Source organism: Heloderma suspectum, chromosome 6 (assembly GCF_057233095.1).
Source record: "Heloderma suspectum isolate Gila_16-S chromosome 6, 16-S_ref, whole genome shotgun sequence".
NCBI classification, from domain to species: domain Eukaryota; kingdom Metazoa; phylum Chordata; class Lepidosauria; order Squamata; family Helodermatidae; genus Heloderma; species Heloderma suspectum.
This window is the reverse complement of record NC_139463.1, coordinates 29238498-29258807: the sequence shown is the minus strand read 5'-3', so window position 1 is coordinate 29258807 and position 20310 is coordinate 29238498. Positions and strand designations below refer to the sequence as shown.

The 20310-nt window shown below is 41.4% G+C and overlaps 1 non-coding gene across 1 annotated transcript; it reads left to right on the top strand.

Annotated features, from left to right (window-relative positions):
* Nucleotides 1-6183: 6183 nt before the first annotated feature.
* On the top strand, nt 6184-6286 carry LOC146340598 (U6 spliceosomal RNA). Its single transcript, XR_014784161.1, has one exon. It is a non-coding gene; the product is annotated as a U6 spliceosomal RNA (small nuclear RNA).
* Nucleotides 6287-20310: the final 14024 nt, after the last annotated feature.

The following is a 20310-nucleotide window of genomic DNA, read 5'->3' as shown; positions in this document are numbered from 1 at the left end:
TCGTTCTGGGGGGGATCCGCGGGGGGTGGGGGGGTGGCAGGCCATTCCGTGATGGATTTCGAAGGGCCGAATGCACTGGCATTCAGCGTCACCGAGATCCATCGCAGAATTCTCTGACATCCCTATGTGGTGCTGGAGAAGACTCTTACGAGTCCTCTGGACTGCAAGGAGGTCAAATCAGTCAATTCCAAAGGAAATCAACCCTGAAGGACAGATACTGAAGCTGAAGCTCAAATATTTTGGCCACCTAATGCGAAGAGAAAAGTCACTGGAAAAGACTCTGATGCTGGGAAAGATTGAAGGCAAAAGGAGAAGGGGATGGCAGAGGATGAGATGGCTACATAGCATCACCGATGCAATGAATATGGACTTGAGCACACTCCGGGAGAGAGCGCAGGACAGGAAGGACTGGCATGGTATGGTCCATGGGGTCCCAAAGAGTCGGACATGACTTAACAACTGAACAACAGACACCTGCTTCTGTACTTTGTAGAGGAGCTGGTTAGCCACAGTAGGAACAAAGTTCTGGACTAGATTAGGGATGGATGGATCTGTCAGTTTCACTTTCTCCCACATTCAGTTTTTTTAAACCTCAAGTTCTTTCCATCCCAAATATAAAGAAATGTGCCAATTTTGGTAAATGCTTATCAAAACTGAAATGAAGCTAAATTTTCACACATCTTCACTGGCTGAATCCAATAGGCAAAGTAGTTCCCAACATGGAGAGAACCATGTTGTTCCTGCCTGCCACACATCTGTTAAAGATGTGGACCCTGTCAGAAAATAAAGAGGTGGCAACTAGGGATGGAAGAGAATTCCGCCACGGATTCCAGTGAGGAACTCTGTGGTGGAACGGCCTCCTGCCCCCCCCGCCCCCCCCACGGAATCCCCCCAGGACGGAACTTACCTGGGGCAGATGCGGCTCCGGCGGCGGTTCCGGCAGTGGTGGCTCCAGCAGCGGCAGCTCCAGTGGCTGGTCTCCTGGCCAGCTGCGGCCGGGCTGCTGCGGCCACCATTTGCATCCAGCCAAGCTGCCATGATAGGCTACGTAAGTATTTACATAACCCATCACGCCAAGCCAAAACAAACAAACAAACCAGCGTATGCAAATGGCGGCAGCTATGGCGGCTGCCATTTGCGTTCCCTATTTTTCGCCATTCTAGCCTACTTAAATTTTTTTTAATGGCTATGGCAGCCACCATTTGCGTCTGCAGCAGCCCGTCTGTGGCTGGAACTCCAGCTGCGGACGGCCCTGACCGGCTGCTCCGCGAAGCCGCCATGGAGCGGAGCCGGCCAGGCAGGATTCCGGGGGGGAGGACCGGATCACCTCCCCCCCATCGAGGATTCCAGGGGGAGGGATGGAATGCCTCCCCCCCCACCGCGAATCACATCCACCAACAGGGATTAAAACATAGACTTTTAAGAGCTACGCTTTTTAAATCTCAAATTCTTTCCATCATAAATCTAAAGAACTTTGTGAATGTTGGTACATTCTTCCCAAAATTGAACTGATTCAAAATTCTCACCCATCCCTAAGCCAATGATCTGAACCAGTATGGCTCTTCTTATGTTCCTAACAATGACAATGACTTCCCATCTTTCTATCACAAAGGCAGCTTACATATACCCATGTTTTAAAACAATCAACCCGAATAACAACAAAAACATATAAACCAAAGCAGGAGAAGCAGATTTTTTTTTAAAAAAATAACTGCCTGTTCACTTGTTCTCATTGAATAAGTTAGAAGTGTCAAGGCTGAGAAGTGGATTTAAATAAAATAAAATCAGTTCCTAAATTATTATGCTTTCAGTTGTGCTACAGCAAAGGTAGGTTCACAGTGCACATTTCCTGACAGACACCACACAGGTATAGTTAACTTTTTGAAATGCCTTCCTCAACAAAAGATTACATCTTTCTAATGTAGAATTTTTCTGGCAGTCTTTTATATGGAGCCTAATTTCTAACGTGACTGTTCATTAAGCCACAATCGGCTTTGGCACAATATTGTACATTCCTGCCATACAAACACAATTAATCATGATTAATACCACAATGACTCTTCAAAAGCAGTTATGATTATGTTCCATTTATAATAAAGTGTTGCCATTATGTTCTACGACATATGATAGCCTAGCTGATAACTAAAATGTATATAATAAAAGGGGTTGATGAATAGGTTATGATTTACAACAGCTTCTCTTTCTTTCGCTCTACATATAATGAGGTATATTATAAAGGCTTAGTTAAGACTGTTGCCACATTCAGATATCCATTTGTGAGCATGATTTTTTTTAAAAAAAATTGTTAAGCTTGAATTTAGTCAACTGAGCAGTTTCTCCCGAAGGAATCAAAACAGGAGGTGATTTTTGTTTTGTTTTGTTGCTTGTTTGATGGTACATGTCAATTATTCACTCAGCCACATGTCTAGTCCCAGTCTCTCTCTTTTTTAAAGGAGTTAGAGTATTTGGGTTGTAAAAGATTGGAAGGGGAAAGGGAAGCAGTGAATTCTCTACTTTGGGCCCACATCTCTAAATTTCCTTCTTTGGAATGATGATCCTAGAATTGACAAAGATGGGAGATGTTAAGCACACAATTATTTGAAGCATTTTTACATCATTATTCTGTCTAAAGCAGTCTACAAACAATCAAATTATGTGTGGGGGGGGATGTACACACACACACACACACAATATCTATATCTATATCTATATCTATATCATCTATCACTGTTGAGGTCCATGATAACACACAAACCATATAAGAGCTTCAACTATGGGGCAGTATAGAAATACAATAAATGAAACTCAATATACAGAAGGTTGAAGGAACTGGATATGTTTAGTCTGGAGAAGAGAAGACCTCTTCAAATACTAGGGATGATGGGCAAGAATTTTGTTTCCATTCAGTTCTGGTAAGAATTTGTCTCCATATTCAGGACAAAAAGAACTTGTGATTTATTTATTTTTTATGAATGTGGGCATAACCAAAACTGACATTTGTCCATCTAGGTCCAAGACTTTGAGTGGTTTGCTCTTAAAAGTCTGTGTGACAGGCTGTGTGTGGGTTGAAATTTGGCTATTCTCATAAATTAAAGAGCAAGGAATTCTAGCATTCCTGAAGGAGGTGCAAGCCAGCTATTATTTTCACGGATTCTGTTCATGGTGGGGGGGAGGCGATCCGGTCCTCCCCCCCCGGAATCCTCGATGGCTGGCTGTGCTCTGCAGCGGCTCCGCGGAGCAGCCAACCAGGCCCAGGCCAGGGCCATCTGCAGCTGGATTTCCTGTCACGGAGGGCTCTGGGTAAAAAAAGAAAAAAAACGCGTACGGAAATGGCAGCGGCTACGGCCGCCACCATTTGTGTTCCTTATTTTTCGCCGTCTTAGTCTATGTAAATATTTACCTAGACTAAGATGAAGACAAGAAAGGGTAATGCAAATAGCGTACTGGGTGCTATTTGCATTCCCCTTTCTTGTCTTCGTCTTAGTCTACGCAAATATTTACGTAGACTAAGACAGCGAAAAATAAGCAACGCAAATGGTGGCGGCTGTAGCCACCGCCATTCACTTACGCATTTTTTGTTTGTTTGTTTTTTACCCAGACGTGATAGGCTATGTAAGTCTTTACATAGTCTATCATGTCTATGGGGGGGGGGGACACAGACTGCAAATGGCAGCGGCGGCAGCCAGTCGGAAGACCAGCCGCCGCCGCCAAAGCCGCCGCTGGAGCTGCCGCCATCTGAAACATTCGCCCCAGGTAAGTCTCGTCCTGGGGGGGATGGCAGGCCATTCCGTGATAGATTTCAGGGGGCCGAATGCAGTGGCATTCAGCCTCACCGAGATCCATCGTGGAATTCTCTGACATCCCTATATGCAGCTAATGAGCTCAAGATGCAAAGGGAAAGGTTTAAACTGACCAACGACAGAAGAAAGAGGGTGGCAGATGGAGGAGAAGACAAGGAGCCCTGTGTATGAATCCATATGATAGACGCTCAGGTTTTGGCTTGGAAAGACTGTAGGAGGTGATAGGACTATATGTGAGAAATATATCAGCTTCTATGATGAGCCAGCTATGTCCTGTTTAAGGACAAGTTGGAAAATATTTAGCTTTCTCAAAGAGTTTGGAGAGACTAAAATAACTCTAAGAGGAATTATCATTAATAGTTTATCACAGTTTGGATATGAATCCCCGTGTATTCAAGCATGTTAGTGCTGAATTGACACTTTTTTTCTTGGCAGGTTCCTCATCTTTAACAGCTATATAGAAGCAGGTACAGCATGGTCCTCTCCATGATGTGGAAAAAGAGAAACTAACAGATTCACCCATCCACATCAAATACCTGAAGAGCTGCCACATAGAAGACGATGAAGACATGTTCTCTCCTGCCCAGGGGGCATGACTAAACCTAATGGGCTTAAGTTCCAGGATGGTAAATTTTGCCTGAACATTTGACAAGGGAACCAATTGCCTAGAGGGGTAGTGGTCTCTCCCTAATTGGAAGTCTTCAGGCAGAGGCTGGATAGACATCTGTTGGGGATGATCTACCCCTGGATCTCCAGCACTGGGCAGTGAGTAGTAATAGATGGCCTACAAGACCCCCCAACAACTCTATGATTCTATGAAACTAGAAGATACATTCATGTATCAAGGAGTTTACAATCAAAAATTAAATGCAAGGAAGGCTACAGAGGGAGGGAACAGAGGTGGAAGTAAGGGCAATATGTGTTCAGTTCAGAATATAAAAACAGCCCTTCTGGATCAGGCCAAAGATCCATCTAGCATATGGTAATCATATGCTTTTGGGAAGCCCACAAGCAGGGCATCAATTCAAGGCAGACAAAATTGGCAGTAGATTCAGGAGAGACCCCAAAAGGTGCTTCTTCACACAACACAAATGTAATTTCTGGAATTCTCTGCTGGCTGCCACTTGGGCAACATTAAGAGGATTAGTAGTCCATGGTAGATGGGTCCACCAATGGCCATTAGCCACAATACCTGAATAGAACCTCTATATTCAGAGGGAGTATGCATGTGTATTGCCCCTGCAGTAGGCTTCGAACTCTTAATTTAGAGGTGCCAAGAATGTGATAAATCAGATCCAGGTTTACTTACAAGGAGATACTTTATTGAGTACAATCAGCACACAGGCATAACCAGTGGTTGGATCAGACAGCTTCTCTGAACTCAGAGCCATGGGGTAAAATGGGTCTTATACCATACATGTTAGCAGAAAGGCAGCACAACACTAGCAAGTGCCAACTAGCATTCATTCCCAGCATCGACTAGCAGTGCTTGGTTCCCAGCACAGCCACCTGCAGCTTTAAGACGAACAAACTTCACTTCCCAGGCACATCTTGATAAGATATTGCACTCATTAGTATGGAATGTGCTTGACTATCACCCTTTGACTCATCCTGGTAAATCAAGAGTCCTGTTAGGGAAAACAGCAGCCTTCTGAACCAAAGTCAGAGAGCATTATGGGGCATCTAAGCCCCTCTAAAACTACTAATAGCTTGGTTCAGGCCTGGGACCTCACAGCATGTCATGTTCTCTTGCATGTATTTTGACAAGAAGGGGCTAAGTTTAAGGAGTTAAGCCTGTGACTTCACAGAAAAGATGGAAGATCTTGAGGATGGAAGAGAGTGAGGCAGTCACATGCATGTGTTTTGGGACAGTGTTCCTGGCATATGGGATAGCAAAAGAGACAGACAGAAGTCTTTAAAGTCTGGATTTAATTCCCAATTGGACTTTATTTCCAATTGCACCTAGACTTATTCAGCATCTCTACAAAAATACTCAGACAAGTGAGCTACAGAGGGAGAGTGAACTCCTGAATGTAGAATCCCCTAGCTTTCTTTTCTCCAGTGATCAGTGGTTCAAGTGTAGCCTTCCAGCAAGCACAATAAAGACCTATGAGGACACTTTACTTGACCATCAAATGAAGTAAGAATCAGCACAGCATCTTCTGCATGTTTTACACTCATGGTATGTATGGCTGAGCTTGAATATTTAGACCATGGGAACTTGTGTCCTTCCAGATGTTTTGGCCTATAACTCCCATCATGCCTAGCCAATATCATTCTAGTCATTCAGTAAAAGAGTATGCATAAGAGCTCACCTCTGTAGGTTGCTGATCAAAAGAAAAATAAGTGCTGACCTGATTAGAAGAAAACATGTTTAGTATGTGTGCTTTGGTGGTGGCACATATACTAAAATTGTAATACAGAGAAGATTAGCAGGGCCCCTGTGCAAGGATGATATGGAAATTCATGAAGCATTATAGGGATGTACGAAAGTCACTTACCTGGTCTCGCAGCTTGCTTCGCGGTGGGGGGGAGGCGCTTCGCTTCTCCCCCCAAAGTTCAGGCCAGGGGGGAGGCTTCCCGCCTCGCCCGGCCGAAATTCAGGCCGGGGAGAAGCGCCTCATCTCCCCGGCTGCGAACTTCAAAAGAAAAAAAAAAAAGCCCCGTGATAGGCTACGTAACGATTTACGTAGCCTATCATGGCTAGATCTGCAAAGTCAGCCATGATAGGCTACGTTAATCATCACGTAGCCTATCACGGGTGACTTTAAAAAAAAAAAAGCGCGTACGCAAATGGCGGCCCCCATAGGGAGCCGCCATTCGCGTTCCTTATTTGGTCCCTGTAGTCTACGTAAAGATTTACGTAGACTACGGCGAAAATAAGGGCAACGCTATTTGCTGACTTTGCAAATCTAGCCGTGATAGGCTACGTTAATCGTTACATAGCCTATCACAGGGGCGTTTTGTTTTTTTTTTACTTTTCTTGTAATGGCTGCCCCTGATGAAGACCTGCCGAACTGCCGCCGGGACCTGCTGCCGGGAGCGACATTCGTAAAAGGTAAGTCCCATCCCGGGGGGGGCAGGGGGGGCAGGGGGGTGGAGGAGAATTTCTCCCCGAACCTTCAGAGGACCGAATGCGTTGGCACTCGGCCCCCCAAAGTTTCGGGGATAAATTCTCCCCCATCCCTAAGCATACCATACTTTTACCTCCCTCATGAAGGCTCCTCCTCCCTCAATGGTTACCACCAGAAGCTATTCCAGCAGGTTGTATGGTGGGAAGTGAGAGCAGGGAAGCAGGACCATTCCACCACTCCTGCTGAAGGAGTTAATTTTCCCCTTCCCTCCTTATTCCTTTTTCCTTGTGTGTTGTGTCTTTTTACATTGCAAGCCTGCAGGCAGGGACTATTTTGTTTAGTTGATTGAATGTAAGCTGTTCTGGGAGTCCTTTCAGCTGAGGAGGGGCATAAAAATAATTTAAATAAATGCATGAGGGGAACTGTAGGCCACAATGTCTGGGGGACCACAAATCGGCTGGTTTATACCATAAGTAGACTAGTGGATCTTAGCTGTGGAAAACATGGATATAAGCTATGATCACCATCTTCACCATCTTCACAGAGGTTTTCAGTCTTCCTGTGCGGCTTTCTAGCTGCAAATCTACTTCATGCATGTCACCAATATGTTGCCTTATGCCCTGCTCACTTTTCATTTTTCATGCTACTGTTAACCTACGGTTGGATGTTCAACACACCAAAACTATACTTAGTTCATCCACATGTAGGAATGTGTAGGCCTCTGTCCACTGAAAGAGGCATAGGTTTTAATGAATCATGAACCCAATCACTGATGCATAGGAGATTGTTCTGCTGAAGAAAGAACTAGAGTTGAACACAGGCTAAACAGTAACTGCGGTAGACATGGATTGAACCAGTAGTGTGAATTTGCCCTCCAGTGATACAGAGCTGGATAGGTGGAGAAACCATGGCAACAGTTCCCACAGGAATATCTCCAATTTTTGTTACCATTTGGAATGGGGTTGCAGATAATGCATAAGGGTGTTTCAGCATTCTGGGATACTTATTATCTTTGTGCAGAGTTCAGTCAGTTCTTGGAATAATTACATAGAGGGAAAGTGTTATAAAAAATCCAGTGCAGTAAAGACAATGCATCTGTACTCTGTTGAATCACATGTACATTGTATGAATGGTGCCCATTGCAAAACCATAGAACTGAGATCAGTAGTTCATCAGAGAATTAATGCACATTTGTGATCTGTCAATAAAAGGATTTTTATTCATAAATAACTGATCTGCAGTAATTCTGTACATCTTCAAAGGCTTTTGGAGCCATACCATTTTATGCAAATTCTACATAAAACATCCAAATTCTCTGTTATTTCCTTTTTCTCCATATAAGATAGCATGTTTGGCATTACTATATATATATATGTGTGTGTGTATATATATGTTTCTATACACACATACATATATGGATACATATACATAGATACATATATGATGTATATTCCCTATTTACACAATATGTACATGTTCTGAAAAAGAAGCTACTGCCACTTTTCCAAAGTGTTTTTACTGTACAACATTCAGAATTTACATTGATAATACAAGGCACAGAAAGTGTGGTATGAAGCCAAGGCCATATGCTTTGCTTATGTTTAGGAGACATCTAATTCCTGCTTCTCAGTTTTCTTGAAGGGAAACAAAAATCACATGCTGCCAAACCTTGTCAAAATTTGAGAAATTAACTTTGTAAAGTTAAAGGACTCATTTTTTGGTCAAAACGTCCATTACTTTTGAAGGATGCTAAAAATGAATGAAAGAAAGAAAGAAAGAAAGAAAGAAAGAAAGAAAGAAAGAGCAGCAACATTATCAATCATCAGGATAGTATGTGGCAGACAAAATATTATTTGGGTTTTGTTTGGAAGGAAATTTGAATTAGTATTAATGTTTCCTTCCCCTGCAAATTTATTCCAGGGAGGGAGAGAGAGAGAGAGAGAGAGAGAGAGAGAGAGAGAGAGAGAGGTGTCCAAATGCATTTACATCAGTGGTGCCTTGCTGGCATTCTTGGGCAGAAATGTCTTTCAGAGGATGACTTTGCTCTCTGAGCTTCATGAGGATGAAGAAAGCCTGTCTATTCCTAATCTTCATCTTCTTCAGCCCTAGTATTAAAACACAACAACAATGGGACTGAAGAAATTAGAGAGCTCTTTGCTCACAAAGCAGGAAACTGCAATTCTCTATGACTCTCGCAGATAATGTACAATTAAGAGATGTAAAAGAAATAGCCACGGGATTGAGCCAAACATCTGAGAGACATCCCAGTCTTTTAAAATTATTGTTATTGTGAAAGGGAAAGAAGGAGAGGCACGGGGGAGTGCTGCGGAGAAAGGGAGGCACTGATGAGGGGATAATCTGTGTGCGGAATGGGGTGGATCTAGAGAGGGAGTAAATTGTGGCCTCTGAATCGTCAAGAAGTTCAACAGTGTTAAATTATTTGAAGAGCTACTGAGGAACATGTGGCCATATTATTTGGTTCACACATTTTAGCTTACAAAACAGGGATTTGAGGGATGAGGAAGCAATTTCACTGATGGTGTCTATGTGATACCCATTTGGTTCTTGTTTAGTCTGTTCCTTCTTCTTCTGGCAGCCCAGTGTAGAAAGTCAGTTTATGCCGCATATATGACCATACCATTCCATGCTTATGGAGATTTCTTAGATACTGTGCTGTCATCTCCATTTCCACAAGAATGCCAACAAGTCACCCGGTGTAACACATTCCTTAGGGTATTAGGCAAGAGCAGATGCTTGACCAATCAGAGCAGCATAACTGCCTTTACATGGCAACACCAAAGGTACGTGCTATGCCAGGAACCAGACTGACTATGCCATTCCTTCCACACTAAACTTGGTAAGCCATTTTCTAGTTACATAACAGCATAGCCCTGATGTATCAGGTCAAAGGACCATCTAGTCTAGCTTTCCCCAACCTGGTGCCCTTTGGATGTTTTGGCCCCAGACCGCATGGTCAATTTTCAGAGATGATGGGAGTCATAGTTCAAACTATTGTGGGGGGGGGGAGGAGCACCAGTTTGGGGAAGGCAGATCTGTTCCAATGACTTTTTTTCCCATAGTGACCAGACAGATGCTCCTAGGAAACCTACAAAGCAGGACAGGAAGGGAACAACCTTCTCCCACTGTCCCCCCCCCCAGCAATTGGTAATTCTGAACTCGGGATGGGGGAGAAATTTGTTTGGTTCATATTTTAATGTGTATGTACCTGATCTCATGCTTTTGAACCAATATGCAAATTGAAACATAGAGAACAATCCTATGTCCCCTAGACAGTGTCTGGGGGAGACAGGATTTTTCACTTTCCTGGCTCTGAGCTCGTAGACAGTGCTATGAGCTTGGAGCCAGGAAACCATGCTCCCCTCCCCCTCATAGCCAGTGTGGAGAGAACCACTGTGGCTGCCCCATCATGCCTCTCTGTGCTTGTAACACAGCACACAGGGTGGGCAAAAATGGAGTGTTCCCAGGGGTGAGGAGGGGAGGAGACCATGGAAGCTGTTTTAGACAGCTTCCTATGTGGTCTCCATTCCCATTCCCACCCTTTCCCTGAAGCCATGCTTAGATGCACAAAACTGGGTGTCTAAGGTAAACTGCAGGGCAGCTGGAGCACAGAGGGAATCCTCTCCTTCGTACTTCAGCCACACTGCATTGGATAGGCAGTCGCCTCTGACTTCAGAGGAGGTTGGAGGTGACCAACTATCTCAACAGGATTGTGTCCTTAGTTATGCTTTGAAATTTGAAGTTCTCCAAATTTTGCAATTGAGTTCTCCAATTGAAAAAAAAAAAGTACTGAAATGCTATATTATGGAACAGTATGTTCATGAAAATACTGTTTAAATTTTTTAGGAAAATTGCTTGCAAATATGTGTATATTAGGCAACATTGCATACAAAAATTCATGCATTATGAGAAATGTGCACAAAATGTATATGAGTTTCCATGCAAACTTAAAAAAAAAAAGTTCTCAAAGTTTGGGATGAACCAAGCTTAAGATAGAAGGAAGGAAGGAAGGAAGGAAGGAAGGAAGGAAGGAAGGAAAGAAAGAAAGAAAGAAAGAAAGAAAGAAAGACCAACATTGAGAGATTTGTCCATCTGAACATGAACATTTCATACAGTCAACAAGACTAATAGCCAATGCGAAATAATGGGGTGGTATTCCAAAATTTGCATTGAAATGCATTTTGCTTCCAAGGGGATTTAACATATATTTGGAATTATGTCAATAAGATCATACAAAATGTACAAGTATACTTGGTTTGCATGGATATTGACAGTTTTCAGGCATAGCGGTTACAAATGTAAACTGGGATTGATCATATCTCACAAAGGATATGTCTGTGTGGATTAAGAGGGGGCTCAAATTTTGAACCCCTTCCCATCCCAACTATTCAGAAATATGTTGGTTTAAATAGAGAAGTGAGAAATGATGTCTTTATAAAACATTGGAGGGATGGTTTATAGTGGGATAGGAGGAAGGAAAGGCAGGATTTAAAATAACAACATAACATGAGCGATCTTTTACCAGTAGATGGATTGTTGGAAGATGGCCCTTTTTTTTTTTTTTATTCTGTGTAACAATTCTCACAGTAATCTCAGCCTCAGCCTAATGCATGATGTAGATGTTGTCCTGCGTTTTTGTTTAGATGGCATATCATCTATCGTCATCACACTGAGTGCACAAACTAAGTAGTTTCTAAGAAAAGAAAAAAGCACAACACTACAGTAAGGAAGTATAAAGCCTTGTTTCAGAGTACTACACTACTCTATAGGGTCAGGCAGAGATGATTGTTCTAATTACACCACCCCTGAGCTAAAGTTTCACAAGTGATATCATGTCTATGTTTGCAAAGACCACAAGGCATGGGTGATTTTATCTTATCAGAACATGTTAGCTCATGTACAGTTCCGTATGAAAGAGCTCTAAACCAATTGATCAAACACTACGCAGATAATTTGAAAAGCAGCTTTAGAAACATTTTGCAACACAACACAATTTTTTCCCCATCCCAACCCACATTACCACAATAAAAATAAAAATAAAAATCACAAACACAAAGTCTGGACAATGTAATTCTGACTATGAGATACTTGTGACAAGTGTCCAGATGTTTGTTTGCTTGTTAGAAAAAGAAGAAAAATGAAAGGAAAATGAACAATGAAGTTTCCACATCATTCCATTTCTTTTGCAGTTGATTGCCATGCTCCTAAACCTGATGTTCTGGGAAGCCAAAGGAGATCTCAAAAAGGGATGTTCACAAGGTCCCTTCATGTGAATTTGACTAAAAAGATAAATGTTCGAAGAGCATATAGAGAATGCTATGGGGGGGCGTTGAATCCATATTCATAGAGAGAAATCTTCAGGTTAATTAATCTAGAATAAAAGTGTGACTTTACGATTGTGGGAATACCACAGAATTAAATGAAAAAAGTGTGTGCACATGGACTAAGTAAAAATTCTGCTTTGGCATATATATAAATATATATATATATATATATATATATATATATATATATATATATAATGTCAGTAGAGTGAATAAGGCAGTTGAAGGTTTAAGCAAAGAATAGACTGGGTAGAGAAGTTCTATCATGATCCAATTTAGGAGTGTGCTGTGCATGGGAAAGCATTCATTTAATTTTTAAATTTTCTTTTCAAACATTAGTTCATTTCATTTTCTATTTGTTTGAATTCCATTCCATTCATTTTTTTATTCATTTTCATTCTATTGATTTCAATGGAAGCCCCAATCGATCTTGTACTGTCTACAGCTTTGCTGTTTTTTAACCAAATGACATGAAATTTGCAGACATCCACCAATCACCCACACTGGGCTTCCGAGCCACCATATTTCAGATAGAGAGAACAAAGTTTCCCCCCCTCTTAGGTTCACAGACTTGGGAGAACTGCTGTCTAAAATGTCCCCAATCTGTCATTTTCATTAATCTCTTGCTTTCCTCTTTTCTGTGAACTGTACACCGCATTCCAGATTATGTATCCAGTGCAAAACAGTGTCCCCTATAAAGAGCAACTGAAAATGAATGAAAACAAATGGGATTTAATTCATTTTTTTCCCATTCAGTTTTGGATTTTTCCATCTGGTTTGATTATAAAAACAAGTAAAACAAATGGGCTAATTCATTTCATTTTTCATTGCTGTACTTCTTCTTCTTTTGGAATGAATTCACTATCTTAAGTGAAATTAGGGACAAATCACTATGTTATTCTCCACACAGTGGGCGTAATAATAGCTTGAAGGCATGATTGTGTTTGGGAAACACAAGTCCTTGTTGGAGCAGCTTCTACTAAGATTATTTTTTTTTAATGACATTGAAAGATCCAATCACAGCAGGGATGTGATTTGCAGATTGTGCAAGGTCCATCCCGTCTGCGTTTCACGGATTGTGAGGTGCCTTTTGTTCCAATGTCCGCTCTCCAATGGAATCAGATTTTTTTTTTAAAAGTTTCTGAATTTGTACAAATTTGCACATCCAAAAATGCACACATTCCCACAAAATGTGCATTTTCACACTTTAGCCTATGGGGAAATGCACTTTTTTTTTTGCCGGGGTGGTGGTGGTGGTGGCAGCATATTTTTCCATGATGAAATTTGCGCATCAGCATGAAGGTTAGAAAAATGGTCGACAAGTCCATGGAATCTGCCCAACAGGGGAAATCCACCCAACAGTGAAATCTGTGGGTTGGATTCATGAAAAATCCAAACTCATTTGGTTCCGTTGCAAATTTCTCCAACATCCCTAAATCACAGTAGGGGGGATGTAACAATTCAAAGAAGAGGTGCTTGACAGCCTGTGGTGAGCAGGTCAACTGCCTCAATTCTGTTCACACACCTCTCAAGCACCTACCACCATCTCTGTCTCCTCTTCCCTCTACCCCTAGCAACAGTACTTACAATGAGAAGGGAAACGACAAAGTGATGGCAGGTGTTGTTACTGACACATGGAGCACGATATTTTCAAGGTGGGGATCTGACTACAAATCCCAGAATTCCTGGCATGTCCTGTACATCAGTTCCTGCCAAGGAAATGTCACGTGCAGCAAATGGCACATGGTGTGTCAACTTCCACCAGAGATCCTAGGATTTACACTTCAATCCCAGGCCTCCATTGGAAAAAAATATGTTATTCCATGCATCACTGGAACCACCTGTGTCCACCACCAGCTCTGCTTTCCTCTTCCCAAGATAAGTGTTTTTGGTTTTGCCTTGGGAGGGAAGGCAAAAGACAATCAGCCACCTCCAAATCACAAGCCAACATCTTTGGGAGCAGGGTTGTCCTTCCTCTTGCCATTTAGTTCATATTTTTGACCTCTCACTATGTGTGCTTTCTTTGCTACTGTTCTTCTTTGGGGATACTAACAAGATGTAATAACTGAGGTTTATCATTTGCTTACACTGGTGAGTTCTCTCTCTCTCACACACACACACACACAAACACACACACACACATCTCCTTCAAATGCGTTGGCCTTGTCGATGTGCAGTGTTAGATAACTCGCAAAGCAGGACTTGGAAAAAAGAGAAGAGTTTTAACCACGTCTTAATATTAACAAGCTGTCCCATTTTAGCTCTCAGTGACTGTAGCAGCAAATCAAAAGTATATTTACTTTATCTTCATTTGGTTCACAACATCCTCTAAAGAATGTGATGAAATAACTTTCCCCTCCTCTTCAGTAGAAAGCAGGAGTAAGTTAATTCTGAGCATTAGTAGTTTGGATAAGAGGTATGATGAAACTGGAATAAATCCGCTACTTGCTTTCCAACAGAAAATTCTTATTTAAGGTTTTTACTCTTCATAACATTAAAGTAAGTTGTTTACCCCACTTGTTCAGTGAATATATCAACAGATGCAGCACTAATTCCAGACATAATGGTTCTGGAAACTAATTTTGTCTGACACAAGAGATAAATACTTTTAAGTGTTAGGCCTGTTTGTTAAAATGAGTTTTGGGGCCTTGTCTGCTAACCTGAAATATCTGTTTTGATCTATTTTGAATTGTGCTTCTGATCTAAAAGGGGGAGGGGACAGTTTATTTTTTCCATGGCTTGTATACTATATTAGCACTGATATTTTTGTTCTGTGATTCTAGTCATGTTTTAGGATTCTCATCTGAGACATTTTTAAATCTGCTGTGAACTGTTATATAAAAAGTGGATAATACATTTCCAAAATAATGATGGGGGGGGGGTGAGGGCAGGCTTTTTTTTTAATATCATATTGACTCAACCGACTGATGCTTAAACATACTCACTGGGGATTAAGTTCTCTTGAATTAAGGCTGCAATCCTAGACATGCTTACCTGGAAGCAAGTCCCATTGAACTCAGTAGGATTTACTTCTGAGTAGACATGCATAGGATTGTGCTGTCAGTGATACATGCACATATGTACAGTCAAGCTGTATGCATGTTTATTAAATTTAAACATACACTTGCATAGTTGGCTACGAAGTGGGAATTAGGGGTTGCCAACAAGTTGCCCACTCTTGATTTAGACTAAACCAAATGGGGAAAATCCACCCCCACTTTATCCCAGCCCAGCTGTATGATACTGTAAGTGAGCTAGCAGGGAGAAAATGGCTTCAAGCATGGGTCGGCAAGGCATGAGGTGTGGAGAGGCTCATTCCACTCCCCAGCATGCTCCTTTAATCTGAAAAAAATTACCCCCACCCTTGGTTTATAGTCAAATGGGCATGTGTGTGTTAATAAACAAATACTCATCTACTTGACCTTGGTTTCTAATTCTCCCCCTCCTCATACCCCCATGTTCCTCATTGCTTGGAGTAATTCTAATACTTGAACTATAAAACATTACACCGTTCTTTTGCCAGACTGGAGCATCATAAAGTCAATTTACAGGTTTCAACAATGTTGCTTTTGCAATTTTACTCATCAAGATTAAAAACTTGTAAACTGAATGGAAATCAGCCCCACTTGGTAAACTTCACTTACCGGTACAAGAAACCCCATAAAGCTAGGTTGTATTTTAATCCTGCAACATTTTCATTGGGCTTTAGTGTTTGGTAAGAGAAAAAGGGACTGAAGGCAAAAGGAGAAGGGGACGGCAGAGGATGAGATGGCTAGATAGCATCATCGATGCAATGAATATGGACTTGAGCACGCTCCGGGAGAGAGCGCAGGACAGGAAGGCCTGGCATGCTATGGTCCATGGGGTCACGAAGAGTCGGACACGACTGAACGACTGAACAACAACAAAGAGAAAAAGGGGCTGACATTAAATGTAGGAAAATACTTTTATGCTTAAAAACAAAACAAATATATCTAAGTATCTTCTAGCTTTTCTGGTACTTGCCCTGTAACATGTGCTTTAAGAGGTTCTAGGGAAAGCTATATGACCCATACATCACTGGAACTGGTATCTCCTTTAAGAGAGAGGGCTTTGAGCAGTTTATATGGAATCATACCTATCTTTCTTTGAAAGAAAGTTTAGGAACACATAAAATTCTGCAGTTTGAGAGCACTGGATGGTTGTAAAATTGGGATAAAAGATGGTGAAATCAGTGGAGTGATTTTGGCAGTCTTTTTTGACAGGTTTTTCTGTCTGCTTAATTAGTAGTCTGTATTTAGGAAAAACACATGCTAGAGAGCATCTTGAATAGTAATTATCAGGGAGAATAATTCACAAATCTAAAGGAGATGGAGGAAGGCATCTTACCGACACTGCTCAATATGTGTGTGTGTGTGTGTGTGTGTTGCTCTCCATGGTATTGATTACTGAAAGTAAGTGGTACACACATCCTCACCAGTGCTTTATTTATTCACTAAATTTTCACACTGGTTATTTGCGTTTCAGTATGTGTGTGTGTGTGTGTGTGTGTGTATTTCTTGTATGGTCCAAGCATATTTTTGAGAATAGTATAGAGAACTGCATCCATTAGAGATTTCCTCGGCTTTCTGAAAATTCAAGAAATGGTTTCATCTTATAGCAACTTTAGCAAACTTGGATTTGAGTAAAACAAACTGTTTCTAAATGTACAAGCTCTGTGGGTAAACCTGAGTCAATTTTAGCTGAAAATGCCCCATGGTCCATGGAAAGCACCATAATGAGCACAATTGAATTGACCTTTCTCATCTAAACCACAGAGAGCAGATTAAGCATTATTATTATTATTATTATTATTATTATTATTATTAATGTCTAGAAGAGTTTAGACAATTTTTCTAGAAGAGTTTAGGTCAAGAATCAAGAAAGACGGAAAGTGGGGTGGGGGAGTAACCAGAGACGTGCTTAATTTGTTCCTGATGTTACATCACAATCCTATACATATCACTTCAGAAGTATGTTAGATTGAATTCAAAGGAACTACTCCCAGGTAAGTGTATATAGGATTGCAGCATAGGCTATGGCTGTGGGAACCAGAGTGATGGCTAGAGATTGGTCAACAGTAAGTCATATGAGCAATTTTTCTGGATGTTTAAGCCTTGGAACACCCTCCACTAACCCAGCCAGTTGAATTAGTTTATTGTGCTGTGTAGTATGGTTTGACTAATGGGTTCTTACACCAAATCCCTCTACACCAGAAGTTTGTAATTAAGAGAACACTGGATGTGCTTTTTTTAGATAGATAGATAGATAGATAGATGGATAGATAGATAGATAGATAGATAGATAGATAGATAGAACATAGATAGATAGAACAATCATATATATATATATATATATATATATATATATATATATGTTACCATTGTGAGGAATTTCAGAAAAAAAAGGGATGGGACGTGTCTACTCTAGTCCTGTGGATCAGCACTACTCTGATTCTTGCCCTAATCTTGTCTTTGGCCTCTTTGTCACAGATCAATGAGCTGTAGTAGGTGGTACATCCCATGCATGTACAGTTGCCCTAGGAAGAGGTGCTGGTATGGTCATGTTGTCATGCCCTGAAGCATAGACTTTGCCAAGAGCAAACATCTGCATTTAACACACACACTTAAAAAAAGATGTAAATAGCACCTGCTCAGGGGGATGATCCTGGGATCACAGCAGGAGGGGAAGGGAAGTTTAAACCTCTCCTCCTTTGCTGCAATTTGAGGAAAAGCTCCACAACTGTTGATTGCATGGGGAGGAATGCTGCATTAATGTGTATATTCAAAGTAAAGATGCATTTGATATGTCTGTTTGTGGCCCTTGTAATGGTAGGGACTGAGCGAGGTATGCTTCTTCCAGACTAGCAGAAGACATTTTCTAGATGGACTGCAGGGCCAAGGGCCTGAAACCCCTAGGTGGTGTCCCCTCCTATGAAAGGTACAAGAAACCATGCTGACTTCAAGTCACATAAAAAATAACAGCATCAACTACAGCTAGGATGGAGTGAAAGTATGTGACAGCTTTATGGACTGAAGTCACTGTAATGTTTGTATCTGCATACTTGAATAAATAGATTGTGAGTAACTATGGATTGGGCAGGAAAGAGAAAACAAGAGGGTATTAATGAGCTGTGTCTGCACCAGTGCAGATACACAGATCAGTTTAACACTGGCAGTGTGTCAAGGCACAACTTATTTCTGCTGTCTGTATGAGGACACAACTGTGTTGCATATGCTACAACATAGACCTAGTGTCCAATTAGGAGATTCCCAATCTCTTTCCAGAGCTGAGTTGGTGTTGGGCAGTAAGTCTGTTACAGTGATTAGAGTGCCAGACCAGGGCTGGAGAGACAGAAGTTCAAATCCCCATTTAACCATGGAGCTCAGGGGACCGTGGGCCAGTCACTATTTCTCAGCCTAACCTACCTTCCAGGGTTGTTGTGAGGATACAACGAGTACAGAGAAAACCATAAATACTGTGCTGAGCTCAATGGAGGAAGAGCAGATAAAAAAGATGATGATGATAGTAACTAGGACAACACCACCTCTACATTTAAGGGTAAAAATGGGCATGTTCCTATTATTATTATTATTATTATTATTATTATTATTATTATTATTATTATTATTGCAAATTAACTCAACAGTATTAGAAAGAAAAGTGATTTGTCAACATTGATCAGTTTTTCAGAGATGATGACTGTCTGATTTTTTGTGGTTAGTTTCTTCAACTCTGTACATTCAGGAATCACAACAAAGTGCAATTCATTATCATTTTAGGTTTTTCCAGTTAGACTGAGTATAGGGACAAACCATTTCCAAAAAGCCAAACATAACTGCCTAATATTTGGGGAAATGGAACAAGGAAATATTATTTGGAAGAAAACAAAGCACTGTGTAGTAATGCTTAGAAAAGACCAACTGAAATCAATGGAGCAAGTGAGTCCAGACTAACTTAAGCCCCATTGATTACAGTGGGTCTACTCAAAGTGTGACTAAAATTAGATCTAACCTAACATGTACAAGAGAGTTTTACAGATCAAAAAGCTTGTGGTTTCTCATTTCTACATTAAACTTTACCTTACCATGTTTTTTTTAACCTTTTTTGGGGGGGCAGGTTTCTGGCCTCATAGTTGGGCAGCCCTGATGTAACCTGCCTGAAAAAAAATGCTACCTGTTTCTGGAAGAGAGTTGTGCAGTTCCCATTCTAACCAGTCAAGAGTCAAAAGGCCCTTTTGAGGGGGAATCCCAACCAACCAAACATGGCTTTTTAGTCAAAACTAGTTCCCCATGCATATTTCCTTATGGCTCAAGGACGCCAGACTCCCCCGTCCCAGTGGGAGCTAAGCTTAACCAAAATTAATGAAATATGGAAACATGCTATCACTATGGCAATGGGTAAGCCCTTGTTTTGATCCAGTTCTATGGAAGAGTACCTTCCTTCCCCTTTTTTTTCAGGAACAGCACAGTGTCGTCTAGCCATGGTGCCATCAAGCAAGTGTAAGCTTCGTAAAGGTAAGATCTATGGAGCTGGTCTCATGTTTAGGACCTCTCCATCCTTTTTTTAAAAAGGCACCCGCTGCTACTGAAAGTGCAATGGAGATCATATTACATGGATGCAGAACCTCTTTTAGCCCAAGGACTGAATTCCATTTTCATGAAGCTCTCTGGAGCCATATTGCAATGGTAAGTGAGACCAAAGGCAAAAGGGGCAAGGCTAGAAATCCCCCAAACACCAACATAGTTTAGCTTAACACTCCTACTGGCAGTAGCTGAACCTTAGGAGAGGTATTTCAACCTTTTTACAATGGGGGGGGGAGAAAAACGGCACAAAAGTTGAGAAACCACCAAATGATTGGTGGTTGGGAGAAAGGAGGTGGGGCCAGGGGAAGGGGGTATGTCCTTCTGGGGAACCCTGAAACAAACCAGAAAGAGTCACACCAAAATGCAGCCCTTTTTGTTGCTTCTACCATGAATGGGGCTTCTCAGGGCTGAACAGTTGTGACACAGGAGATCCAGCACTAGGGACAGACAAAACCATCAGTTTCACTTTCTAACACATTCTCTCTCTCTC